This window comes from Boleophthalmus pectinirostris, unplaced genomic scaffold (genome assembly GCF_026225935.1).
Source record: "Boleophthalmus pectinirostris isolate CB_2022bp ecotype Guang Dong unplaced genomic scaffold, ASM2622593v1 HiC_scaffold_5, whole genome shotgun sequence".
NCBI lineage: Eukaryota > Metazoa > Chordata > Actinopteri > Gobiiformes > Gobiidae > Boleophthalmus > Boleophthalmus pectinirostris.
The window spans coordinates 16,583,336-16,598,945 of record NW_026571404.1 but is presented as its reverse complement, the minus strand read 5'-3'; positions in this window follow the sequence as shown (position 1 = coordinate 16,598,945).

Sequence of the window (15,610 nt, the reverse complement as noted above, 5' to 3'; positions counted from 1 at the left end):
TTTATTAGAACTAAAAATACTAAGCCCAACTTTTCTGGAGGAAGGATCTGCCGACGGCTTGTCTCCTGAGATGTTATTGCTTTGCCTTGAAAGCTCCGCAGTATGGCATTAATCTTATCGATCTCTGTTGAACCAAAAAGGTGACACCATCAAGCCAAGTTACAGGTCAAGTCTGTGGAGAGGTGTCCCCACACACATTAAGAATGCGTGTGTTTTTAAGCTATATTTTAGCACCTGTAATTGAATAAATGTAGGATTGTCTAATTTAATGCCATCACAATCTCCATGGAAACATGCAGATAGTGGACCCCCCAGCAGAAAAGTTACATAGTGCTTTTAAATCAGTGTTTCCCAAACTTTTTTTCTGGGGACTCATATTTTAAAAATCACAAACCTTTGCGACCCAAGTCAATAGACATTATTCGTAAATCACAAAATAAAGGTGGATTTGACCATTATTAAACATTAATGAGGATATTTTATTGTTGACTGAGTGATTGTGTCTCTCTAAACAGTTAGTATTACTCAGGTTTTAAACAATGAAAAACAGTCATTGAACCAACAATAAAAGGATCCATAAGTCGCCAATTTCGACAATAAATGTAGCCCATTTCTTTTTCTTTTTAACATTCAATTGAACCAGCAATATTGGAACAATAAAATAATTACAAAAAGATTAGAAATTATACAAAACATGTTTTAACATTTCAGCATTTCTAATGAGATATTTGGGCCTGTCTGTGTTTTTGTAGTGTGTTTCAGCTGCAGGAGCAGAGCTCAGCGCGCAGATCAGGTGCAGCATTCAGTTTGTTTCTGTGCTTTGTCTTCATTTTTGTGAGCACAGAAAATCCCAGTTCACACACATGTATGTAGTAGTGAAAGGAATAAGCACAGAAATACTGACCAGAGACCAAATGCTCATCCAGAATGATGATAAGGTCACAGATCCATGTATACAGCTGAATATTGCAGACCTACATGCAGATCGTGACAAGGTGACCCAAAAAAAATCTCTTGCGACCCACCTGAGGGTCATGACCCAGTCTTTAGGAAACAATGTTTTAAACAACCAAATAAAAAATGTAAAAAGTAACTCCTTAGTGCTTCAGATAGGCTTTTGACTGTCCATTTGTAATACATCAGATGTGTTTTATAACTCTTGCTTCCATTATGTCATCTTATTTTATTATGCAAAGTGTATACATCAAATATATATCAGGTCTACTGTTAAGAGATGCTCCTCTTGAGTAGCCTTGAAGTGGACCACACCCACACATCTTGTCAATTGTGCCCAAAACAGAACTTAATAGAAATAATGGATATATATTAAACTCATTATGCCATATATTTCAATTTGGTATGGAGACATTATTGAAGGCCTCGCACAAGACAAGGAAAATGATAGGCCACATTTAAACCTCTTAGCTCTACTTTAATACTACACTCTGCTCTTACACTAGTTCATATATAACCCTTCGTGACCTTCTCTTCACATCACTGAGCTCCATAACTCCTCCACACTGTTACCATCAGGCAAGACGTACAAAGTTCCTCTGGCCTGGAAAAACATGTACAAAAAATCCTTCATTCCAAATGCCACTGCCGCTCTGAACTCCACCAGATGAACACGCTGTAATTTTTATTTATTTATATTATTGTGGTGTGTTTTTGTATGTCTTTATGATGAATGTTGTGCCTTATCAAAGAAAAAACTCAGCTGCTCAGACAGACAATAAAGTATCACATCTATCTATCTATCACTATCTATCAATCACTATCACATCTATCTATCTATCTATCTATCTATCTATCTATCACTAGCACATCTATCAATCACTATCATCTATCTATCTATCTATCTATCTATCTATCTATCTATCTATCTATCTATCTATCTATCTATCTATCTATCGATCTATCGACATCTATCACTATCTATCTATCATCTATCTATCTATCTATCTATCTATCACTATCATCTATATATCTATCTCTTTATCACTATCTATCTTCTATCATCTATCTATCAATCACTATCTATCACTATTGTCTATCTATCTATCTATCTATCTATCTCTTATCACTATCTATTTATCTTCTATTATCTATCTATCTATCTATCACTATTTATCTCTATCAGTCACTATCGATCATCTATCTATCTATCTGTCTGTCTGTCTGTCTGTCTATCACATCTATCTATCATGTATCACTGTCTATCTCTCTATCATCTATCTATTTCTCTCTTTATCACTATCTATCACTATCTTTCTTTCATTATCTATATCTATTGAGTAAAGGTGTAACTTTGTCCTGTTTCAGATGTTTTCAGGATCGTGGAGCTTGTCATTGTTGGCTGTCTCTCTGTCTCTCTGTTTTTCTGTCTTTCTGTCTTTCTGTTTTTCCTGTGCATGTCCAGTTCCTGTGGGACACTGGTTTGCTGTTTGGAGTGAAACCCCGGGTATAAAGAGGGCAGGAAATCGGCACCAGGTGTTTGAAAGCGCAGAAGCATATGATTTTTCACAGTGTCTATAAATGCTCCATGTGTTATTATGGCAAAGGTGAGCCAAATAAATGAATTTTAACAACCTCACTAGATTATTTTTGGTTCTTTGGAAGACACGTGGGCTTAAAAACTTCTCTACACCTTCAACATTTAGTAGCTGTTTGCATGGGGCAAATTCGCCTCTACAGGTATTAATACTTGTTCAAATGAGTTTCAATCTAGTTTCAGTTTTGATATAGATTAGTATCTCGTACGTATTGATATTTGATGAGCCTACTACTGACTAAACTGTTGGAAGATCTGGTTATGTAATAAAAAAAATGTAAGATTTATATAAGCCAGTCCGCGATTCATAGTGGGTAGTATTGACAAAAATGGATCTCTCCTCATATATCTTTTTAATTATTGCAAGGATCAGCGATAACACTTTATTCCTTCATGTGAAAGATTACCCTGAACATTATTTTTTATCATTTTCACTGCAGACAATATGCTCTTCTCAATATTCCTTTTGCATATCTCCAAAACAGCATTTGCAATATTATCAGTTATTTCATATATCTCCCACCTTAACTTCAAACCCACATTAAATAATTCACTTTTCATGGCCATAGCTTGTAGCTGATGTAAAAAGCACTCCGCTGATCCCACTGTTTTTACCCATAAGCCATTGCACCATGCAGTCAGTCTATACTCTACAGAGTGAATCATGGCTAAACCTCCCACAGTGATGTAACCTGCTGCCTCTGTCTTCTCATGTAGAAAATACACTCTCATGTGTAAAATATTGTTTATTTCTGCTTGCTGAATGTTGGTATCCCTCTCTCAGAACTTGTATTCCTATCAATTAATTGGTGTTTTTAATAAGAAATGTATAGAAAGAAAACAAGCTTAAGAGTAATGGTGTGTTATGTAACTTTTCTTTCATTGTTGTTTGCCTAGAATGTTTCACAGTCAGAGTTGGGAAGTAACTAAATACATGTAAAGAAAATACATATTCTGAATACTAGTACAGAGTAACTGTATTCCAGTACAATTACTCTTTCATTTGATGGTGTTCACAACGTGTAACTTATTAAAGGATACATGATGGTGCCTCATCATGCAGTTCTGGCTGTGTATTAGTGTGAAAAAAATAAAACCGCTCTTGGAATGAGTGCATGTGCAATTTTGTAATCATAGTTTCTGTAGTTTATAATTATATGTCATTGTATTCACTATAATATAATTCAACTTAGTGTTAAACTATTCTAAGTATTCAGATTGGACTCTGATTGGACTGATTGGATGTAATAGAATGTTACAAAATACATTTTAATTTCGGGTTTTCAGTAATCTCTAACTTAATAGATTTTCTTCCCATCACCATCTACAGTATATACAGCCTATGTACATATATAGTATACCAGGGGTCTCCAAACTGTAGCTCAGGAGCTACCAGTAGCTCTCCGCCCCCTTCCAAAGTAGCTCACCGAGGAATTTCTGAATTATACAGATTGAGCAGAATAACTCCAATTTGATTGATTAAATGCCTATTTCCTTTGTGAATGTATCATTCTGATGCCTAATTTTGTGCATTGATAACTGGATAACGGGTTATGTTTTATAGACATCTAACTGTACCTCATCTTCAGTTTACCATGGAAAATCCAGATATGTTTCAACATGGTCAAGAGTTATTTCAACTATGACAGTGCTGTAGAGTAAAATAAGTAGTTGTTGATTCACAGTGTTAACGTCAAACACTTCAGATCAGCAGAACTTTCAGCAGAACCTGAACTCAACGAGCCTCAAGTCCAACCACCTGAGCTCTTACATCCCCAGGTCAGCTTACTTTACCTTTTTAGGACACTCTGTAGTTAATTTAATTCAAAGAAATACTAAATATATTTGGGCTAATGCTAGTAGTAGTATTGAGTAGTAGTAAGCTGACTAACTTAGCTGTGACAATCACTGTTGCTGTCACTGATGTCCATGAAAATTGGGTAAAATAGCCACAAATTGTACTAAATTAAGAGTAACGTTACTTAAAAAAAAAAAAAATTCTCAAGTCTAAGTAAAAAGTAGAAGTCCAAAAAATGTGTTAAGTAGCTAAGAGTAAAAGTTTTCAGGGAAACTACTCCTCAAGTCACTTAAGTTAAAAGTAACTGGACGAAACATCTGATTTGTCATTTAAAGTTAATGCAATTGTGAGGATGAAACATGAAATAGTACTCATGTCGGGTATTTTCACAATGGGAAGAAAGCACAATATCTGTAAATAGTGACTCAAGTAAATTTATTAGGTCATAATACATGAGGTCATCGTAATCCTTGTGACACGATGATTTTAGACAGTTATAAGCTATTTATGAGCTATTTCAAGTGACAAATACAAAAGTGTTGGTGGTAAAATAATGTCTCCTACGTTTATTTCATTGTTGTCACCTGTTGTCCGGGTTTTACATGTTTTTTTGATGTTTCAAACGCCTGGCTCTGACATACATACACATATACAGTATACAATGTATGGCATTAAACTTGTCCATCTTGCGTTCATCCAATTACAGGTGCTTTATAAAATAATTTATTGCCACACTGAGGAAATTAAGGCAAAGAAATACCATCTTTATAGAAACAAGCACACCGCATAACCCTCCATCTGTAATGTTATGTATTTCACCTTTAAACTGGTATAAGAAGTAATCCTTGTTTACTTGTTAAAGTAAATAAAAAGAGACAGCAAGTGACAAGTACTCAAAAATCTGAAAAATACTTGATTAAATAAAGATTACAGTACAATTCTGGCTGCCCACACCTCAGATAAACAATATATCAAACTCATTTACATTCATGCTAATATTTTATTTTATTTTATTGGCTCATTTATGTTGTATGCATTTAATGTATTACCGCAGCTAACAGAGCACAGATGTAATACTGCCTCTCTGCTGCTTTGTTGGAAAAACCTTGACTCGAAAATTCGCACTCTCCGTTGCCATGGACGCAGGGATGTTTTAAACAGAGTGTTGTCTCAAGTACGAGACGCCTATTGTTGAAATCCATCTCTTCCACTGTTAATGGTGTGGAGAGTGCTGTCAGTAAACAAACTCAGCTGTAAGGGAAACTAACTTTGAAAACAGAATGAGACTAAATAAAAACCTGTAAGAAATGTTTGGTAAGAAATTATTTTTTTCCACAATGTTTATATTTAGTTTTGCCGACGCTTTTATTTCTGTGAATACAAAGGAATCAACAAGTTGCTAATCCTAGAGTAATTAAAAACAGTTTAACTAACATCAAACAACAAAACCTAATTAGCGTAAAAATAAACATTGCTTCTTTTTAAAACAACAAATGAAAACGAGGGAAACACAAAGGATGTAGAGAAGTGGTTAAAGTCCTGCTTTGTGCCACTGAGCAATACACTGCTCTGTGATGGATTCAGGGTGACTGTGATGAGTCAGTGCAAAAGTTCCTGGAGCACTTCAGAACAGGAGGGACAAAAAAGACCAAAACAATACCTCCAACAAAAACATTACACATACTGTATATCAGTGTTTCCCAAACTTTTTTTCTGGGGACCTATATTTTAAAAGTCACAAACCTTTGCGATCCAAGGCAATAGACATTATTTGTAAATCAGAATGAACTTGGATATTAATGAGGATATTTTATTGTTGACTGAGTGATCGTGTCTCTCTTAATAGTTAGTATTACTCAAGTTTTAAACAATGAAAAACAGTCATTGAACCAGCAATAAAAGAGATCCATAAGTCTTATATTTGGACATTAAATGTAGAACACTTCTTTTTGTTTTCAACATTCAGCTGAACCAGCAGTACTGGAACAAAATAGTCAATAAAATAATTACAGAAAGATTAGAAATTATACAAAACATGTCTTAACATTTCAACATTTCTAATAAGATCGGTGGGCCTGTCTGCGTTACAGTCTGGGTGCAGGAGGAGAGCACAACATAGAGATGCATATCAGGTGGAGAAGCAGAACTGTGTATTGCAGACCTACATGCAGATCGTGACTAGCCAGGCTGGCGCCACCTAGTGCCTCCACTCAATTTCATTTCTCTCCAGTGACTAGGTCTGGAATCAGAATACACTAAATGGTTCGCAAAAACCCCGAAAGTGCAAGTTCGGGCACCAGTCAATCAGCGAAGAGCCATACATTCTGTGTTGGCAACGATTCCCGAGATTGAGGATTTAAAGCTGGAACAAAAAGAATGTTCAGTGAATTTTATCAAGGGGAAAGTCGTTATTGCCCTTCTTCCTATGGGATTTGGGAAAAGCTTAATATTCCAGTTAGCCCCATTAGCAGCGCATTACATATGTCATGACCAAATAGCAGCGATTGGTTAAATTAAAAAAGTACCTGTCTACCATCGATCTAACAAATTCTAATGCTGCGAAGTCAGACGGTTTCTCTGAAGTGAAACTGGCTGATGAATCAGGCTAGATCATGACAAGGCGACCCCAAAAAAATCTCTTCCAACCCACCTGATGGTCGCGACCCAGTCTTTGGGAAACAATGCTCTATATTACACATTTATTCATTCATGTATAAAAGGTCTCATAAAGATCTACTTACCTCTTTAAAAAGGACTTTTAAGAGCTTTTAATCATGTTATTAATATATTGATTCATACATGTTTGAGTAATCCTGTATTGACCTGCATTTTAGGTTTGAGTGCTAAGAAAATTTGTTACATTGAAAGTTGTTACGGTGAAATAAAACCACAATAAGCTTTAGGGTAGGCACAGCTTACCCTAAAGCTTATTGTGCCTTAAGGGTAAGCACAATAAGCTTTAGCTCCTGCCTACACCTGGTCAGTGACTTATTTAGTGTTCAATCTGATTGTTCTACATACTGAATAAGTTTTATTTTATGGCATCAGACTGAATATAATGTATGCAGACTATAATGAGAAAGCATTGACCAAATAAAAACACACGAACAATGGCACCACATTTCAGCCAGTCTGCCCCAGGACGCTGAAGAAGCAATGATGCGGCAATAAAAATTTCAAGCGGTTTGTGATTAAAAATGTAAAAAATAAATAAATAAATGTTTGTATATTTAAATGTCAATCCCTGATACAGATAAACCTGTATTTGTGCACCTCTGTGGATCTCCATTTTGACAGATAGAATCCATCAGCTTAGCATTTCACCACAAAATCATCTCACTCTAAATGTCAGTATCTGCAAATTTAGAGAAACCTACTATTTATTTAAGATGTCATGGTCAGTATCACGCAGCATCTTGCATGTGTAGTGTGTTGCCCACTGACGTCCAGCTCGATAATCAGAGCTTCTCATTTTCTTCTTTGCTTTTTCCTTCTGGTTTGGTGAGATCGATGTCCTCCGCCCACCACGTCTGAGCCATGTTCACAAAGGGTTTATATGAAGTGACAAGCCTCTCTCTGCTATACCGAAGAACTGCATTATATTATACAAGGAGGCAGCGCTTTGTGCTTTTGAAAAATTGACTAAAGTTATAATATGATGTGAAAGAAATTCTGAAATTTAAACAAAAAAGAATTATAGTTTTTAAATGGGAATAATACTTGGAACCAGTCAGGGTGGTATTTTCATTTACTTCATATTATCTTGTGTCTTAAAGGTGTATGTAACTTTCTTGGTGAAGGGTCGGTCACCTGCCTGTCTCCATGGAAAGTTCCACAGTATGGCATTAAACTTATCTTATCCACAAGTAGTGATGTATAATGCCAGTCTGTGCAACATTCCACACAAAACAATAATATCCTCATGGAACCTACAGAGTACATAGAAATCCTGGAAAAGTCATGGAAATTGAAAATGTAATTTTTCAGGCCTGGAAAAGTCATGGAATTTTGTAAATTCAATGAAAGTTCTGGAAAAGTCAGGGAATTTTAGTATCTCTTTCATGCAACTACAGCTTTCTGTTAGGTTATCCTTAGACGGTAACACTTTATAATAACTACACCTTACATAGCCTTAATAAAGCATGAACAAAGACTTAATTAATAATGAACAAAGATTTAATTAATAATGATTCACATTTAGTAAATGCCTAATAAAGCATAATTTGTCTTCACTTTAGAAAAGCTCTCAAAAAGACTTAACTAACAGATAACAGCTGCCTGAATTATCATTGCATTGTATTATTTGTAAATCATTCTCTCATAGTTTACTAATGATTAATAAATGCTCAAATGGTTAGTCCATGAGTAATTAAGTATGAAATAATTATGAGTAACTATTTACAGCACAGGCAAATTAAGTGCAAGTGCTAATTAAGGTAGTAATTAAGTAGTTACTAAGCGTGAATCATTATTCATTAAGCCTTTTTCCTGCTTTATTAAGGCTAAATAAGGTGTAGTTATTATAAAGTGTTACCCATTAGACTGTTATGATTATTTCCAAACGTATGTGCCTTTTGTTTAAAAGAGAAACAATAAATGCACTGACAGTATTTTGAATGTTTAACAACTATAATACCAAACCATAAGGTGAGTGGAAAGGGTTAACATTTCATATTTAGCCCTGAAAGTATGATCAATTCTACACATGTGGGTGTTGTAAAATCATGGAAAATTCAGTTTAGGAGATGAAAAAGTCATGGTTTTGAAATTTTGCCAGTGTTACAGCCCCAGGCCTGCAGTTCTGACTTTGTTTTGTGTGTGTTGTAATTTTCCTTGACCCCATGGATTCCTGCTGTGAGAGCTCTGGCCCCTGACTGGTGGGACACTTCTACACCTGGCCAATTCTGCCTCACCTCCAGCCTCCTCCCCCTTATTTAAGAAGATTATCCACACCGGTTCAGGGCTGCTGGTCTTTCTGGTCACAGTGCCATTTTGTGTGTCTCTTTGGTGTCAGTCACTCATGTTTGTAGTAGTACATGTCTGACTTTGTTTGTGTTGAGACACTTGTTTAGTTTAGTTCCATTTTGTGCCTTCTTGTCACTCGATTCTGTTTGTGGGTTTATGTGGTTTTACTTTTGGGCACTTGTGATTTTGTTTTTTGTGTCCCTTAGTTTAATCACTTGTTTTTGTATCGACCTACATGACCAGTTTTTTGACACAAAACTCGTATGTTAATCCGCTTATTTTATTTCTTAGTTTAGGTTATTTTCTGTAAATATTTTAGCCTGTTTTGTTAATTTACCTTTTACATTAAACATTACTTAATTTATTCCATTCTTCACCTTGGTTTTTTGTTGCTTCCCCGACCCTAGGGATCTGGATCGTAACAGTCAGTGAAAAAGAGTGGGAAGCCTGAACCTAACAGGTGGCTGACCTTCTACCAGAAAAGTTACATGTAGACACTTTTGTCTGTAGTTTTTATTATTATTACAGTCAGACAGTTTGAGGAAGAGTCTGAGATCCTCGGTCTAGTCCTGGTTTAGTTCCTACTCTTCCATCTTGTTTTGACCAGATTGATTTTCCCCTCCCACAGAGTCCAAACAGATAGGGCCTAGTGTGAGGTACGACATCTCTCCTCTGCCTCTCGAGCACCCTGGATTATTTATCACCGGGGTTCTGTACACATTTGGGAGATCTCTGTGGGATACTACTTCATAAATATTCTGAAACAAGAAACATGAAATTTATAGGGGCACATACAAATAGATACAGCACTTCGCACTTGTTTATCCGAGTTGAGCTGGAGGTGAACACAGCACATTTTGACTTTCCGTTTTAGTTTTAATGGGTGAAGTTTTTGTGCATTTTTTTTTCTGGACAGATGTGGTTGTGTAACAGCTGCAGGCTCCAGGGCTGTTGGCTTCACTGGAGCAACTGGCAGGACAATTTTATATGAAGGGTCTCAGTAGGATGAATGTATGAAAAGATAAGAACCATGTTGTGGTTAAAACTGATTAGTTAAAGTCACACCATGTAACTTGGCGCTGTAGTTTTTAATAAGCTGTATAGTACAAAAGGGGTATTTGATTTTTTAATATGAGCTGAGGAAATGCTATAATTTAGTTTTTTTTGCATTATCCACGGGTAAAAGAAAACTGTAAATGTACATTTGGCTGATCACAAACACACAAGTCTTTTTATACTGTCAAAATAACAATCTGTTTTTGTAATCTTTCTCTTGGGCATCCTCTAACTGAGCGCTATAAACAGTCTGTCATCACTTTTCATTTTGAACAACATTTGGTTTGTATTTGTATCATCTTAAGATCGTTCTGCTTCTTTTTAGAGTTTGCACTTCATGATAAAATCTTTACTTATCGGTTATGTGAGTTGACCGAGAGGAGGAGTGGGGGTGGAAAACTGGACAGCATGCGTCTGTTCTCTGTTCTGCTGTAAACTTTGTCCAGAGCAAGTTACAAGTCACATCTGTGGAGAGATGAATGCCATACTGTGGAACATTCCAGGCAAGACATTAATATCTATGTAAACACTAGAAGAGCTACACGGAGCATCTTTAAACTGTTTTGTTGTGTTTACAGGCTGTTTCTCCAACTTGCTGTTGTCCAATTTCCTGACCAGGAAACGTATATTTTGTTCAGAATGTTGTGAGAGTTTTGCAGAGGAGATAGGTTCCACATTTGAGAGACACACACAGGGGTGTAGTGAGCCTGATATGTGGGGGTACGCCATCCATCTGCTTCTACCGACGTGAGATATGAAAAAATAACAAACATTAAATAGTTACAACTTAAATGTCAAACTGGAGCTACTGGCAATGGTGAAAACAACCTGCATATGCTCATGATATCTCCAGTACTGTCCTATAGTGACCTGCAACATGAGGAACTAGGACTGAACCAGGACTGAATCAGGACTAAAAAAGGTTTAAACCAGGTCCAAACAAGAACTGAACCAGAACTGAACCAGAACTGAACCAGGACTGAACCAGGACTGAGTGTCTGGACGGGCCTGGAGGTGCGCCTGCGTAAACCGTCAGGTGACTGCAGGAGAAAGGACTGGACAGAGCTCCGCGCCCCACGGGGCTGAGCGCAGCCATCGCCCAATCGCGCTTTGTGGACACTCATCTCTGCAGCCTGTCTCACTCTCAAGTTCCCAGATTAATCCTGGTTTAGTCCTGGTTTAGTCCTGGTTTAGTCCTGGTTTAGTCCTGATTTAGACCTGATTTAGTCCTGGTTTTCGGCCTGTTTTACTTTTGGTTTACTCCTAGTTTAGTCCTGTTTTAGTCCTGGTTTAGTCCTGGTTTAGTCCTGGTTTAGTCCTGGTTTAGTCCTGGTGTAGTCCTGTTTTAGTCCTGGTTCAGTCCTGGCTCATGTGTGGTGGCTTATGATTTATGTTCTGTTCATGATTATGAACGGCATTAATGTTAATAACATGATTCTGAATCATTTGGAGCAAAAAACATAAAATATTACAGATTTTTACTGGACTAGCGCCTTTACGTTTGTACTGAAAGTTTTTTTTTTTAGGTAGGTGGGGGGGATTATCATAGCGATGACATCACTTAAAAAATCACTTAAAAAATCCCCACTACACTACTGGACACATGCTGGCAGCTGTGGTTGTATCGTCTCAAGTTTGGACAGAGGAGTTTCACACTCTGGCCCAATTCCAGACTCTTCTGGATTCGAACAGAATGTAGAAGGGACTGGCTGGTCAATTGTCCTGTCTCCCATAGACTGTGCCTTTTTAGACCACCCATGACTCCTAATCCTTGAAACACTCCTCCTTTAATTACCACTCAGACACATTATCGAGGCCAATGTCACTGAGGGTCAAATCAACATTTAAAACCTCCATTTCCAAAACCCAAACCATTATCAGAAGTATTTAATCGTCAAATTTATACCTCACACTAACATTTTCCTCTGTCTTTACCATCTCCCAGCTGTGTTCTCCCAGTGTTTGCGTAGAGAGGCCGTCATAACCCCAAATAGACCCATATCCACGCGCTGCTATGGAGATGAGAGGGGCGTGCGGAGTGCTCAAAACGCCGCGTCCCATTAGGGCAGAGTGGTGCGTCTATTAATACCCCGTCAGCGCGGTGAATGGGGAGCAGAGGGTTTGGATAGCGGGGGATATGAATACATGATTTCCGGCTGGTTTCGCTCAGAGGAGGGTGGTTTGATTGACAGTGAGAGGAGGGGGGGAGTCGGAGAATTTCACGTCATTTCAATGAGCTCAATGAGTTCGTGCAGATGGTGAAGAGCTAAGCAGCAATTTAATGTAGGCTATCTGTCTGAAACAGCTGGGGCCACTACTAAATATGTTACGGTACATTTTATTTTAAGTTAGGTTGTGGTCTCTGAGGTTGCAGGAGCAGTGGTGGTCGTAATTTTAAATGGTTGTGTTGAAGTGCATTTTACTGTATATTTGGGAATTGTGTTCTCAAACTGTGGGAAGAGTACTGCACTTCTTTCTGTTGGTTTTCTTCAGAGATAAATTAATGATTTTTAAACACCTTAGGGCCAGTTCTTGCAAGAGTTGCCTCAGGCCTGGTTTCGATGTGAAAATCTGGTTAGATCTGTTGGGATTCTGGGAAAGCTTGAGGTGGTGTTTGGTGAAAAGTCTGAGAATCAACGTTCTTGTGAATTGAAACCATAGTTGATGTTTTTTTTCACAGGTATATTCTGATATTATTCTCATATTTAACATACACAGACCAAAAAGGTGTAGACTGAAACTTGATCTCATTATGCCTTTACCCTTTATTCCTTTATTGGAATGTCATCTTAACACCAGTCCATCTTCATAAATACAGCAAGAGGAAACCAAAAATCACTAACAGTACAACAAAGTACGACAGCACAGACTAAGTCTCATAATTCATATATCTGTCCAGAGTTAAACGTTTAAACTTTAAACTAAAATGGAAGAGAGTGTTGCACAATTTTAGGTTTCCTGTACAGCTGTTCCAGAGCTCCACCCTTTAACTGATAAACAAAATTTCATAATGTTTGTTCTGATTTTTTTTTGATAAACATGGCCGTGCCTCTGAGCTCATATTGGCTATTTCAGATTTTGAACATATTCTGTAATGATTTTGACAAGAGATTGTTGTTTACTTTGAACATGATTTTCAAAGTGTAAAGGTCGACTAAACCATAAAATTTCACAGTTTGATGGTTTATAAATAAAGCATTGGTTGATTCAGTTGACAATGTGACGCACTTATTGCCTTTTTTGCAAGGTAAAGATTGGATTTGTATTAGTCTTTATACGTATTGCCCCATATTTCAAAACAATAGGTTATGTAGGGTCTTACCAGTGAGTTGTATATAATAAAAAGACTGTGTTTATCTAGGTTATCCAGTTGTAGTATATGAAATGTGATGCTTTTATTTGTGTTATAATGTTGTTACGTCCTCAAAAACAAACCGAATTGTGTTTTTGTTTTCATTCACACATTTGAGTAATCCTACATTATTATCCTTCCTAATCTCTAATCTCTAAATCTCTACATTTTACCTTTTGTTCAGTAAATATAGGCAACTCCAAGGCTGAAATTATCCAAATGATTCTACTGAAGTTTATTTTTCCTTTAGAGAGAAGAACACAGCCTAAATACTCAGGTTTGTGTGTTCAAATGTGTGAATGTAACAAAACACAACTCAACACAGAGATACGTTTTTGACGAGGAAACAACATTATAACCTAGATCAGAAAATAGTGTAATACAGGCTCCTTAAATTAGACCTACTTGACTTCTTGTGTATATTGTGTTGTGTAGTACTTTACATTTTAGTTTGGCACAAGGGTGTAGGTTTGGTCTCAGCTTTGGGGACATTATCAGCTAACCCCCATGAAACCAACTGATAGGTTACTCGATTAACAGATTAATTATATACAGTAATATTGTTTACTTTTTGTATGATGCACACTGCAAAAACCAAACAGCACATCTTTATAAGAAAGGGTAAAATGGAATGAGAAGTTGCTTATATGTTTTATGAATTCTTTCCGAAAACTGTCTTGGCACCAAAAACTGCTCAAAAAGGTCTGGGAAATGTCCAAAATATGTGAGAGGTGGTTTCATTTTTCAGTTCACAAAATGTACAGTTTGTGTCCATTGCCCTTCTAAGATGATTCTTTTGCGGATAACAGCGATGTAGAAGTTTGTAGCAGATTTCCCTTTGCTTGTTGGTGATGAGATATTTGTGAGGTAATGTCCAAACATTTTTCCATGGAATATTGTTAATAGAGTCCGGCTGCTCTATTGACAATAGAGTGCACGAGTAGGGCTCCATTCGAGAGGTGCACTAGTGGTGATAGTCGCTCTTTTTCCGCGGTGACTCAATATAAGGCAAGTTTAACTGAAAATGAAGCCAAGTAAGTTCCTTTTGAAAAGTTTTTCAAAGGTTTGTACGCAGCGTCTTCACTCACGCCTGCTCAAGTCGCCACCTTCGGGTGCTGGCCCTGTCCTGCTGCTTCCCCAGTTTAGGCTCCTGGCTCCACTAATGACATTCTGTTGCAGCCAGTGAAATAGTAACAGGGGTAAACATATCACTGAATACATCTCAGAACATCTAATAAACAAAATGTGAACTAATATGTATTCAATTAATACTATTGAGTTTGGAAAAATATTGGGATAATTTTATATTTTTGTTTATTAAAATAAAATGGCAAATATTGGTAGAGACTATTTTGTCTTCACCAAATATTGGTTGTGACATGTCCCCACTGTCCCTATGCAAACCTACACCCCTGATTTGCCAAATGTTTTAGCCTATGCCAGATGCCATTCCTTTATTCAGATTTATGACTAACCCACATTCACACTTTTACTTCTTTGTTTTTATGAGCCCAAAGGACACAAGTTTGCCTATATATTTATTCATGTATATTTTATCCATATACAAACTGTACAGCCCTGACTCTGAGCCGCTGTAGTTGAATTTAGGTTTGTATTTTATATCCAGAGGTTGAGTAGTGCTCCCTGGGTGTGCATTTTTGCTGTAGTTCAGTCCCTGATGATTTCACAGTTTGATTTGTGTTTGTTCATATAAAAGTAGACATTTTCACTGTTTTTATTGTCAGTTGTTCAGAACAGAGGTGTCTCAAGGGGTTTGTAAGGTGAATTCATATAAGGTTACACTGTGTCTTCTTCATATACTAAGCCTGTTGTTTATATATTTCTCTGGTACATCTTGAGACATCAACACTGAAAGAAATACAGAACC